A 13,706-nucleotide genomic window follows, 5' to 3' on the forward strand; every position below is an offset into this window, starting at 1 on the left:
TTTACTCAACAGTCAAAAGACATGCGCTATGTCAATTGGGTAAACTAAATTGGTCGTAGTGTATGCTTGTGTGTGTATGGGTGTTTTCCAGTACTGGGTTGTGGCTGGAAGGGTATCCACTGCGTAAAACATATGCTGGAATAGTTGGTAATTCATTTCGCTGTGGCGAGCCCTGATAAATCAAAGACTAAGCTGAAGGAAAATTGATAAATGAAACTTTCAAACTTTCAAAAGTCAGTTTAAATTTTTTTGTTATCAATTTTCAACACAGTTGTATTTAATTAAAATTTTAAATACACCGGAATTATTCCAGGATTTTCTAATGAATAAAAAAATCTAATTGCTATATTGCAAAATAATAATAATAAACATTTGTTAAGTCTAAATCAAACTAAATCAATGTGACCTAATGGGTCAGCTTGGTCCAGCATTAGATATCCATCAGGTGTTATTTGTAACATCCTATTCACACGGACAGCCGGAGATCAATGTACTGTTTGGACTGTACTGTACGTTCCTACTGTTACATGACCTGACATTATTGGTTGGCTTGTGTGAATGGCCAAAGATACTGAAAATAGATGAGAACAAATATCTAGGTGCTGCTCAAAAATGGAAACTCTTTATACTTTGGTTTCCCAGATTATTGCTGTATTTTTATTAGAATTATTAGCCCTCCTGATTTAGTCCCCCTGTATACCTCCCAACCCCCACCCCCGCATTTCTGTTGTAACACATTTCTAAACATAATAGTTTTAATAACTAATTTTTAATAGCTGAATTATTGTGTCTTTGCCATTATGACAGTAAATATTTTGCTAGATATTTTTAAGATACTAGAATTTAGCTTAAAATGACATTTAATTGCTTAATTAGGTTAACTAGGTGAGTTAGGGTAATTAGGCAAGCCATTGTATAATAGTGGTTCTGTAGACTATTGAAAAAAAAAGCTTAAGAGGACTAATAATACTGATTTTAAAATGGTTAAAATCTCTAATGAACAAAAAAAATGAACAATGAACAAAAAAATGAACAAAAAAAAAAGATTAAAAAAAATGAACAACAACAACAAAAAAAATGGCTTCAACTATCCTAAGCAGGTTGGCTGGTTTTAGCTGGTCGACCAGCCTGGTTTTAGAAGGGTTTTGGCCATTTTCATTTCTAGCCTGGTCTTATCTGGTCAGGCTGAAAAATGTGCAGGCAAAACAAGCTTGACCAGCCAGTGTTGCCAGATTGAGTGTTTTTTTTTTTTATTATTTGATTGTGCGGCTAAAAAACGTCATAGGTGGGTAGAGAAAAATTTGGGCAGTTTTGAAACGGTGCACCCCCCAGACACTTATCCCCAGACACCCCCAGGTTTTCACTTATTACCTGCTTTTGTTCTCTCGCTACAGGAACCAAATCAACCCTCCAGTCTTCACTGAAGCCCTCCCCCTCAAGGGATGCCATCCTTTTCTTCTCATCAACCCCCCTCCACCCCCCATCCCCTCACCCCCGCGGTCCTCGACTTTAAAACCACTTATGGTAGCCTTTAGATTTATGGGTGGTTTTTGTTGCATTTCGCGGGTTTCGGATAGTTTTTGGGGTGGTATCAGTCAGCTACATCTGGCAACACTGGTTTTGGCTGGGTTCGACCAGATAACCAGCCTAGGCTGGTTTAAACTGTTTTTTTTCAGCAGGGATTCTAGTCAAAATAAAACAAAACACATTCTCAAAAAAAAAAAAAAAAAAAAGATGGTAAATACTCAGATAAAAATTCCTTGCTCTGTTAAACATAATTTGGGAAATATATTTAAAAATATATTATAAAATCACATGAGGAATCCCTCTCTCTCACTCTCTCTCTCTCACTCTCTCTCTCTCTCTCACTCTCTCTCTCTCTCTCTCTCTCTCTCTCACTCTCTCTCTCTCACTCTCTCTCTCTCTCTCACTCTCTCTCTCTCTCTCTCTCTCTCTCTCTCTCTCTGTTGAATTGATCAGCTCAATCCAGAAATAGATGTCGATTAAGCTTTAGCATTGATCCTACTGTGTTAGACAGCATCAATCCCAGTGTTTGCTTTTGTAGCTTCGTCTTTATAACATATTAACACATTAACCTCCAGTAAATTCCACAGTATTAAGACATCTAGCTCGCTTTTACTACTAACTTACCTGTATTTACATTATCTAGTTAGCATCATGCTAACTATCACTACAGACTGGCTCGCCAAAGTGTGTGATTTTTGGTGCCTCACAAATAGATTTGCTGAGAGACATGGGCTATGAGTTTTCCGTTTCGGTTTGTTTCCAGAATAGATCGCCGAATGCACTGTGGTGGTACAGTAAATTTTACGGTAGCTCGAGTTTGGCCTAGTTTGAAAACAGTGCGAAACCAATCCCTGTGGTTTTCGGGCATATTGATTTGCCAGAGCGGTTCCAATGGGATGGAAGTGTTCATATGTGTGTGTGTGTGTGTGTACTTGTGTGAACGTTTCAATGCTGTGCCATGCCTGGAGCCAGTGTGACGGTGGGAAGGATTGCTTGCCATCTGGTGCAGTGTAAAACTGTCAGAGCTGGTCTCTGCATTCAGAGAGTCTCACGCAAATGACAGGGGGAATTTCTTCAGCAAATCCAAACACCATGTGCCATGCCAGCATCTCACATGCTTTTATTTTTTATGTTTTATTTTTTTCTTCTGTATTTTCATTGCATATCCTGTGTGTCACGAGATGCAGTGGTATTAAATAACATACATTACTCCAAGCATGGTGCATGAACTGTGTTTTTCTGTACAACTGCAATGGAAAAAGCCATAAATGCATGCAAAGAAAATAGACATTGGTTTTAAATTCTTGTAATAAAATCCAGCATGATTAAACATATTACCTTTCACACCCATTGTTTATGCGTTGGGTTTTCTTTTATTATGTATTTTATTTGATGATTTCATTGTTGGATTTTGAGTTGTCTTGTTGATGTCCATGCACATGAATCATCGTCGTCTTTTTTATTGTTCATACTGTCATGGAAATTGAGTTTTAAAAAAAGAAAACAATCATTTATTAGTTTTACTTTTGCATTTTTATATTGGAAGAGTAAACAAAAGTTATTGGAAATTGAGAAAATGTAAAAAATAAATAAAGAAAATTGAGATTTAATTGTTTCCCAGTACTGGGTTGCGGCTGGAAGGGCATCCGCTACTTAAAAATATGCCAGAATAGTTGATAGTTCATTCCACTGTGGCAACCCCTGGTAAATAAAGGACTTAGCTGAAGGAAAATGAATGAATAAGATTTTATTTCCGTTAACATTTATTGCATTACAAATTAGTACGTTTTTAGTTGGTAGTTATTAACATCTTTATGTAAATTCTTTCAACTGGATTTTTTATTGATTAATCACAAGCAAATTGAAAAGTCACAAGCAGATTAAATCTCATTGGTCTCCAACACCACTTTTTAACATAAAATTTAATAAAATGTTAAGGGAACTGTGAAAAAAGTCAAATAAGAATAAATAGATTTAATTTCAGTTCACATTTTTGTTTTATCACAAATTACTTTATTTTTGGTGTTCAATATTTTTTAACTGGATGTTTCTCTTTTTTCTCCATTAATCACAAGTAAATGGAAAAGTCACAAGCAAATGAAATCTCATTGGCAGGGATGTCAAACTAAATTCCTGGAGGGCAGCAGCCTAGCACAGTTTAGTTCCAACACTATTTAAACACACCTAATCAGACTAATTGAGTCCTTCAGGCTTGTTTGAAACCTACAGGTGTGTGTTGGAGCAGGGCTGGAACTAAACTGCAGGGTTGCGGTCCTCCAGGAATTGAGTTTGACATCCCTGGTCTACCGGTATTCATGTCCTGTTTTTGAATACCAACATTGCCTTTTAATTTACCAACAAATCTTAATGAAAATTGTGGAAAAAAAGTAAAAATCAAATAAAATAGACATCTATTCATGTACATTTTCAGATCAAATTGATTTGGTTGTAAATGTCTTTATCTTTAGTTGGTGTTAATCATTATTAATATAATTTTTTTCAATTGGATGTTAAATATGTATTTATTATATTAAATCAAGTGGAAAAGTCACAGGCAATTGGAATCTTATTGGTCTAAAGGTATATGAAAATCCTGTTTTAAAACTCCAACACAGCCTTATAAATCAGTCAACAACACTTATTGTGAAAAAAATTGTCTAAAACCATATGTACCTTTTATTCAATTAGCAAATATTTTACTGTAAATTTCTTTATTTTTAGTTGGTAATTACTATTATTATTATTATTATTAGTAGTAGTAGTAATATTATTACAATTCAAAATTATTCAGTCAGATTTCTTTTTTATTTTTATTTATTCATTCATCACAAGCAAGTGGAAAAGTCACAAGCAAATTAAATCTCATTGGTATGCAGGAATGTATATTCCTTTTTGAACTCCAACACCGCCTTTTAATATAGCAAGAGCCAACAAATCTGAATAGAAACTGTAAAAATAATAATAATAATAATAATAATAATAATAAATCAAATAAAAATACATCTTTTCACGTAGATTTTATTTCAGATCAAATTTATTTGATTGCAAAATTCTTTATTTTTATTATTAGTATTTTGTTATTCAAATTAATTTTTTAAATATATTTATTAATCTCAGTCAAGTTGAAAAGTCACAAGCAAATGAAATCTAATTGGTCTAAAGATGTGAAAATCCTGTTTTTGAACTCCAAACGTCCCTTTTAATATAGCAAGAGTCAACAACACTCAATGTGAGAAAAAAAAAACAAAAAAAAATAAAACAATGTCTGTACATTTAAATCAGTTAATAATTATGGTACCACTTTATTTTAAGTGCCCTTAACTAGTATATACTTATACGGAAATTAAGAATTTGTTACAATGTACTTATTGTGCAAATACATGCTTTACCATTGTACTTATTGATTAAATCCATGCATGTAATTGACCTTTCGATAAGCCACACCCAAAAACCACCACCCACCAATCATGGCTTCGCAACCGTAGGTACGCGCAGGGGCTCTGTCAAGCTTTCGAGCGAGGGAAACAGGCCAAAGCCTTGTGCATATGGATTTTGCAAATCTAATACCCAGTATCCTAAAAATTTAGATGGGATAGTGGAATTTTTTCCCTTTTTAAAACCAAAAACCCACGAGGAGAAATGCCAGTGTGGATCAAGCTCTGTGAGGGGCGCTAAAGGAGTGGAGTTAAGTTGGTTTTGTTTCGATATTCCTAGACAGCAATAACTCACACACCTCCTACCCTAAAAAGATCTAAACTGTGTTTCCTACAAAAACACAAAGCAGGTTATGTTTCCCAGCGGTCTTTTTCTTTTTTTTTGCTCGATAATCTGAGCACTGCTCCATTAGTATGACTATGAGTAGTCATACTAATAGCAGTTATATTTCCATCTGTTTCAAGCTACGAATATTTGAAATTACAAATCAACAGAACATAACAGAGATGTGATCACAAACTGAGCACTTGCGATTAATATACTTCACCCGCAGCTGTTTTTCAGTCATTTATAAGCCTCATGCCCATGTCAGAGCTACAGTTCACTAATGTTTTCATCGGTCTGATTTAGTCATTGGTCACGATGTTATAGAGGGTTAGTGTCTGCTTTTATATTTGTAGTCGGATTATTATTTGCTATCAGGGGAAATCTATTTGTTTGCTTCCGCTATTTATACTTTGATTCGCATTTTAATTAATATATTTATTTATTCCACTTAACTGCTAATTGAATAAAAACTGTATAAAGAGCACACTAACATACTGGCAGTAATAGCTACTCTACATTGTTATGGGTAAATGATGCTAATATTCGGCACAAATCCATCAATTTCCCCTTTCTTGCTGTTCTTTTTTATGAATTAAATATGTAGAAGCACTGTCCATGCGTATTCTTGTCAGTTAGTAACTATATTTCATTGCACAACATTAGTCTATCAGGCTTTTTGGCTAAAAAAAGAGAAATTATTATTTAATTTGTTATTATTAGATAACCTGCTCCTGCTGTGCATGAACTAAGCTGTTGAATTGTTTGCAGATGAGGATAACCTAGCTTCTATTTCGATTAAATTATGTTCTAATCGGTTGCGTGTTAAAATATCTAGTAAAATATTATGCACTGTCATCATTGCAAAAGATAAAAGAAATCAGTCAAATGAATTATTAAAACTGTTATGTTTAGAAATGTCAATGCAGAAACATTTAGGATAATTCTGACTTTAACTGTATATGCTGAAATATATTACAGGAGCAAACAGCGGCAGTGCGCCTCGCGCAGGGACCCGGCCCAGGATGAAATGCAAAACTCTAATCATTTTGTTCTCAGGCGAAAGAGTGGTGTGGAGAGCCACATGTTGTGATAAGATGGAGCCATCTATAGTTGTTTGGCTAATTGCGCGATAAAAGAGACGTGAGCGCTTTGAAGTCTAAAACGCAGTTGTCAGTTTCTTTGAAGGCTATAGTAATTGTCATGTTCACTGCCCCACAAATCAAATGGCCGACACGTGTTCCTCTCCGGGTCTGCATCGTTTCCCCATCCTTGATCTGGCTCTTACAAAAATGCGGACAAAGTCCTGATCCGTCACATCTGGAGAGCGTAAACCTCAGTTATCCCAGGAAGAACTTCACCTGTATGTCTGCATTAGTGATTACCTTCAGGCAACTAAAGTCTCGCCAGACTCTGTCCATGACTTAACTCACACCGTATTTTAGAATAAAATGCTCATTTCTATACTCACTACAGAAAGTCAGAGGAAACATTTTTTTCAAATTTTTGGTTATAGGAATTTAGGCAAGCACCGATATGCATATTTTATACTGAAAACAGTTTATATGCGTGACCCTTGACCACGAAAACCAGCCTTTTGTTCCAGGGTTATATATTCAGCAATAGCTAACAATAATTAATCATCAAATATCATGTTTATTATTATTTTATCAAATATTTCCTGAGCTCTAAATTGTTCTTTGCAAATAATTTGCTCAGTTAAACCCCTTAACCAAGTTTAGTGTGATCCTGGACCCCAATACAAGTGTCTTTTTTAAAGTTGCTGTATTTGACTCTTTTAAAGCATAAAAATACCATAATATGTTTGCAGACATTTGATTAACGTTCAATGAACATACTTGTTTATCTGAAAAACAAGGCTGAAGTCAGATATTTTGCTTTGAAAATGGTAGTTACGTGCCTGAACGCTGTCTTTGTTTTGGTCATTTAACGGGTACATTGCCAGTTTAGCCATTTTACATTTAGCACCCCAGGTTGCCTTGGTGGAAAACCATGGGCCCTATCATACGCCCGGCGCAATACGGCGCAAGGCGCGACGCACTAGTTTTTTGCTAGTTTCAGCTTAGTGCAAGAGTCATTTTGAGGCGTTGCGCCACACTGTTTAAATAGCAAATGCATTTGCGCTCATATGTGCGCCCATAGGCGTTCTGGTCTAAAAAGGAAGGTGTTCTGAGGCACATTGCTGGCGCATTGCTATTTTGAGAAACTAAAATAGATTTTTCAATAGACCAAAACAAACCTGGTCTAAAGTCCAGCGCAGAGTTACGCCTCGCTTACACACTGCTTAATACACACAAGATGTAGAGCAATACGCAAATATCTTTACGTATGAAAAAAATGTAAATATTAAGGATATATATATATATATATATATATATATATATATATATATATATATATATATATATATATATATAAAGGATTAAAATATTGCAAAACATTATTTTCTGGCCTACATAAATATGAAAAACCGCTGCTTTTATGTCTTCTTCATCTCGGGAGGTTTTTTTCAGTTCATTCATAACAATTTGCATTTGTATAATGTTATTATTATTATTAGCAGTATTATTTAATATATCCATATTTATATTTGTTTTATTAAAACAAGCTTAGATTTGCCCACCTGCAGGTTTTAGACCATATGGGGCACAGCATGTTTTAGAATATAACTCAAGTTTTTTAACGTTATTATTGTTCATTTATTCGTTTGCTGGAAATTAGAACTGAATTTAGAAATAGTTTTAAAACAAATATTTGCACTTAAACAAAATTAATTATTTATAGGCAAATTGATGTCTGTGCGTAAAGGTTTCCCGATCCAGCGAAAGTGAAAGTAGATCATTGATCTCTTATCTCGTGCGGTAGATGCTCTGTTTAACTGTTTTCTTGCTAGTGAAATGTTCATTTTTTCCACTTACACTTACTTTACATCATGTAAATAACAAATGCGCTTATGGCGCGACGCAGCTGGCTCTTAAAGGGAATGGGAGATGAGACTCTGATTGGTTTATTCTCAAAAACACACCTATAACTCATTAAGAAAATAAACTCAACCCTTTTAGACCATGAGCCACGGCGCAAAGCGGATTTGTCCGTCCTTATATTAGCAAAAATGCATTCTGACACACCCTGAAAGCGTTTGCGCCCTGTGTTTTGTGCTGTTAATGCGATACTTATGGATCCAGACACGGGAAACAAGTTTTCTTTAAACAGGTCAAATTAAGGGTCCAGTTCATATATCTCACTGCTGTATTAAAGAACAAAATTGTATTACAAATAACATAAATATATTTATAGATTTAAAAAAGAAAATTTTGTTGTGAAGAAAAAAATCTAACTTATGGAAAGCATCGTCAATGCCATGAGATATCGAATTGAATCGAAGCGATGGCATGATAATCGTAACCGAACCAAGCCGTGAGACCAGTGTAGATTCACACCCCAACTCATTACAATTATAGACTTTTTCGTGGCTACTGCATGGAGGGCGCCATAGTGACCAGCGTCTTCGGGTAGAATGTTTAGAACTTCTGTTTACAGCGTTTACATCCAGTAATTTGCAATCCGAATGTGGGTTTCAATAGCGCTTTGAGTGGATTACGGAGTGTTTTTGTGACACACAACTTTGAAAGGTGTGTGTTAAACCTGTTATAATCTGTCACCTCTGTGTTTCAAGCATGAGAAAAAAACGTTATCCTATTTCATATAAATCGTAAGTCATGTTTCTTTTTGTTTTGCTTAATCGCTTGCCCCTTAAAAAATATGTTCTGAATATAAAAAAAAAAAAAACATGGTATCTTTTGACTGCTTTCTTTAATAATTACATTACACAATACTTGTAATTTTACCTTCAGTATTTGAGTAGTACATTTTGAAATAAACTACTTGCAATACTTGAGTACAAAAATGTTGAATACTTTAGTATTTCCACTTAAGTATGGTTCTTAAAGAGCCCTTCAAACTCTACTCAAGCCACTTTTTTTTGATAGAGCACTTGTACTTTTATTTAAGTCTAGATCTCTAGTACTTTATACATCTCTGTTGGCAGGGCTTTCTCACTCTGATGCTCTGATGACAGGTACACAGGGAGAATGTCAATCAAAGTGTTTCTGCAGACTGTTTTTATCAAGTGTGGTTATAAAAAATACAATTAATACATTTTTACCATTAGAGGCTGGCAATATTCACACACTGCTGACACACAACTGTGTTTAAAAAGTGATTTTTGCATAATAGATCCCCTTAAATATTCTAAGAATAATTTTACCTCTCACAATGTAATGTTGGCCAACATAAAACTGGAGTTTCAGGGTCTCATATGGCATATTCATCATATTTGGATAGTTTATTTAAACATGTAGGGCCCTTAAATCAAACACTGTGTGAAATGTCTTCTCCACACATCACTTTTGGCAAGTACATGTGTTTAAATAAAATGCGTGTTCAATTCTGCCATCTATTTGCCTAGCACAAGCGAAGCAGCGCTACTTTACATCTGGCTCCGAACTCCAAAGAAAACATGCACTCTTAACCTATTTATCAACAATCTTTTGCAATATAGCCTCTTATCAGTGGCACTTTTGCCACTTTGGCTTGATGCTCAGGTCTAAGCAGTCGTGAAATGTTGTGCTAAACTTGCCCTGGAGCTTTGTGATAAAGCGCGGCTCCACATAATCTTACCCGTACCATTGGTTTCCTCGCTTATTTGAATGGAGTCGTCGGTCCCTTCTGCCGGTCGGTCAGAGATTCCCCCTTGATGTTGGGGCTCTTGGTAAATGACTTCCTTGTTCCTGAGCAATCTCTTTGACTTCTGCGGAAAGCCAGGTGCTTTGCCTCTGGGCAGAGTTTAAACGCAGTAAGTCTTCACCCAAAATAAACCTGTATCCTGTAATGCCTCAGTTCCTCTGGGCTGCTTTCTTAATCACCCAAATCCTGATTCATCAATGAAGACAACTGAATTAGCAGATGAGCATTGTGTGTGTGCGTCAAAGACTCCTAATGGATTGACCGTGTGTGTGTTTTGAACAAGTCTAGAATAGTAGTGTTTTGGGTTACAATATTTGCAACCTAGACTCATTGTGGAAACGTAGTCCCGCGGATGTTTCTGGAGACCACGGAATAAGTCCCGGCGGGTACGTACGGCTGCAGTTTTTGTTTTCGCGAATCCACGAGAGGTCGCTGTTGTGCGCTTTTTCGCACCTCAGACGCCACTTGCGAGCGCGGTTCGCGCTCGTGCTGTTCTCGCGTGAACCCGCCGGAGGCCGCTGTCCAACTGACTGAATGATTGACTGCGCGACCGGCCAATCGGCCGACTCGCCCTCCTCCTTCCCTGAACCCAACTGATTTTACCGATCGACCCGCCCGCCCGCTCGCTTCCCTAAACCCAGAGCAACAGTTCACAAAAGCCGTCCAAAAAAATAAAAGCCCTTATTTTTTTTTTATTCCTTATTTTTATTTTGTTAATTTTATTTTTCGGATTTCGCCGCGTTCTCACCCTGTCACGAAATTGTTCACTTAATTTTTGGGATTCTGTTTTTGTCTTACCTGATTACTGGAACTGCTCTTCCCCGGACTCGAAACCGGTCTCCGTGGTCGACCCCTCTTCGCATCTCGAGCCTGCCGACGTACACGCTGAGCTGAGTGGACAAACGGGTTGCAGCGGGGAAGCCCTCCACAAGGAGGTAAGGCAAGCGCGAAAGGGAACAGCGTCACACCGCCCCGCAGCGTTCGCTTGAAAAAAATAAACGCAGTCGTATGTACCCCCCGGGACGTATTCCACTGTCTCCAGAAACATCCGTGGGACTACGTTTTCAGAATGATCTTGGGTTGAATATTGGGTCAATGACGAAAAGTTCTTCACAAATCTTCTCAGGCATATTTCATTCATTCATTCGTTTTCTTTTTGGCTTAGTCCCATTATTAATCTTTGGTCACCACAGCGGAATGAACCGCCACTTCCAGTTGCAACCCATCACAGGGAAACATCCATATACTCTCATTCACACACAAACAAATTAGCTTACCCAATTCACCTATAGCACTTGCTTTGGACTTGTGGGGGAAACCGGAGCACCCGGAGGAAACCCATGCCCAACACGGGGAGAGCATGCAAACTCCACACAGAAATGCCAACTGACTCAGCCAAGGCTCGAACCAGCGAGCTTCTTGCTGTGAGGCGATTGTGCTACCCACTGCGCCACATCTGGGAATATTGGAATGTAGTTTATGAAATCGATTAGATCCTGCTCGAAACACTGTTATTCCTGCTGTTTTAGGTGCCATCTGCTATATTCGCCTTTTTATTCAGTATATGAATAATGTTTTAGTAAATATAATGTGAGTTGAAATGTTACCAGCTGAAACCTAAAGAGCCGATGAGGTCTTAATATTTAGGGTAAGAGTCTTAAAAAAAGTATTAAAAAGCATTGGATTTCATTCTCTGATTCCTGTATGTACCCTGTTAAAAGACTTGATCATTATTTAAATAATAATAATAATAGTAAAAAGATTATTATTACTATTAGAATTAATATTTTTACTAATATTATTATAATCCATGGATTATTATTATTATTATTATTATTATTATTATTAGTTAAAACAACAACAACAAAAACAATACTACTACTACTACTACTACTACTACTACTACTACTACTACTACTAATAATAATAATAATAATAATAATAATAAAATGTATTATTAATTATTAATAAAATATTATTTTTGCTATTACGATTGTTATTATTACTATTATTATTATAACCCATGGATATTCATTCATTCATTCATTTATTGTTCGGCTTAGTCCCTTTATTAATCAGGGGTCGCTACAGCGGAATGAACCGCCAACTTGTACAGCATATGTTTTACGCTGCGAATGCCCTTTTAGCTGCATCCCATCACTGGGAAACATCCACACACTCTCATTTACACAATTTACTACAGTCAATTTTAGCAGACCCACCATATTAGTATTATTATTATTTGCACTAATAATAATAGTTAATAATAATAATTATGATAATAATAATAATGATAATAATAATACTATTACTACTGCTACTACTAATAATAGTAATAATAATAATAATGACGATTATAATAATAATGATGTGGATGATAATAATAATAATAATAATAATAATATATAACAACAACTACTTTATTATTAATAATGTTATTATTATTATTTTTTTTATTATTATTATTATTAGGCCTGCAAATATTTAGATGGTAATAAAGCACTTGCTTACATTTACTAACAATATTTACTGTATTTGTTTATTTATTTATTTGCACAAATGTCTAAATCTGCCATTTTGTGATTACATATCAAGATTAAAGAAGAATGAATTGTCTTAAATCAAACTTCTAAATAAACACCAACTCTTTTAATGTTGTTCAAACACATCCAAGTATGAATCTTGATATTACTGTGCTGATAAAATGAACAGTAGTGTAAATATCTATTAAATATAATGATAACACTTTATTTTGATGGTCCAATAGAGTATGTCTGCTTAATATCTGCTGATACTGTGCCTTGAACAGATATTTAACTGACTATAAGAAACTTTGCAAGTACATGTCAACTTACACTAACCCTAACCTTAACAGTCTTATAATCTTATGACAACTAGTTCAAATATAACTTAAATTCAACAAACGAACCATCAAAATATAGTGTGACCAATATAACATGCTTTATTCCAAATATAGCATTCAGAAACTTTAATATATTCTGTTTTCATAGTTTTGATCATTTAATTTTATACCAAAATATAACAAATTTCCATAACATGGAAGACAGTATCTGTGATTGTGGCAAATCCTAACTCAGTTAGTTTTATTCAACCAGCAAGTTTTATTAATTAATTAATTAATTAATTAATTTGACTGAAAATGGCACCGACTTCTCCTAAAAGATAAGAAAATGATGTAAAAGAAGCACCATTGAGGAAAAAAAAAATATATATATATATATATATATATATATATATATATATATATATATATATATTTATATATATTTCTCAGCTTTTAGTTACATGTATACACAAACTTTGTCAAAATTTACCTGGTGTATGGATAATTTCAGGCTTGACTGAATATATTGTGTCCATTATGTCTATTAAAGTTCAAGCTGTTGCATTTTATAGCACCCGGAACATTCCTGTATCGCAATCTGATGGATTTATAAGCTGCGTATATACTTGGTAAGTGTTATAATGATCATATCAATATTATATGCCTTTAGGGCTATTGAAATGCCACAGTGTCTGTCTTCATATTTGCATGCGGTGTGTGATAATGGTGTGACATCTGGTGAACTGTCCTGCGGTTACTGCGTGATGATGATTTAATAGCTCCCCATAAACAATAATCAAAATTCCTG

The 13,706-nt window shown here is 35.2% G+C and overlaps 1 long non-coding RNA gene across 1 annotated transcript; it reads right to left on the reverse strand.

Moving 5' to 3' along the window:
• Positions 1-643: 643 nt before the first annotated feature.
• Positions 644-3,107, reverse strand: LOC147835407 (uncharacterized). Its single transcript, XR_015499902.1, has 2 exons — positions 1,932-3,107; positions 644-1,826 (listed from the first exon to the last, which is right to left on the reverse strand). It is a non-coding gene; the product is annotated as an uncharacterized LOC147835407 (long non-coding RNA).
• Positions 3,108-13,706: the final 10,599 nt, after the last annotated feature.

The sequence above is a fragment of the Danio rerio genome, chromosome 9, assembly GCF_052040795.2.
Source record: "Danio rerio strain M-AB ecotype USA chromosome 9, GRCz13ab, whole genome shotgun sequence".
Taxonomy (NCBI): domain Eukaryota; kingdom Metazoa; phylum Chordata; class Actinopteri; order Cypriniformes; family Danionidae; genus Danio; species Danio rerio.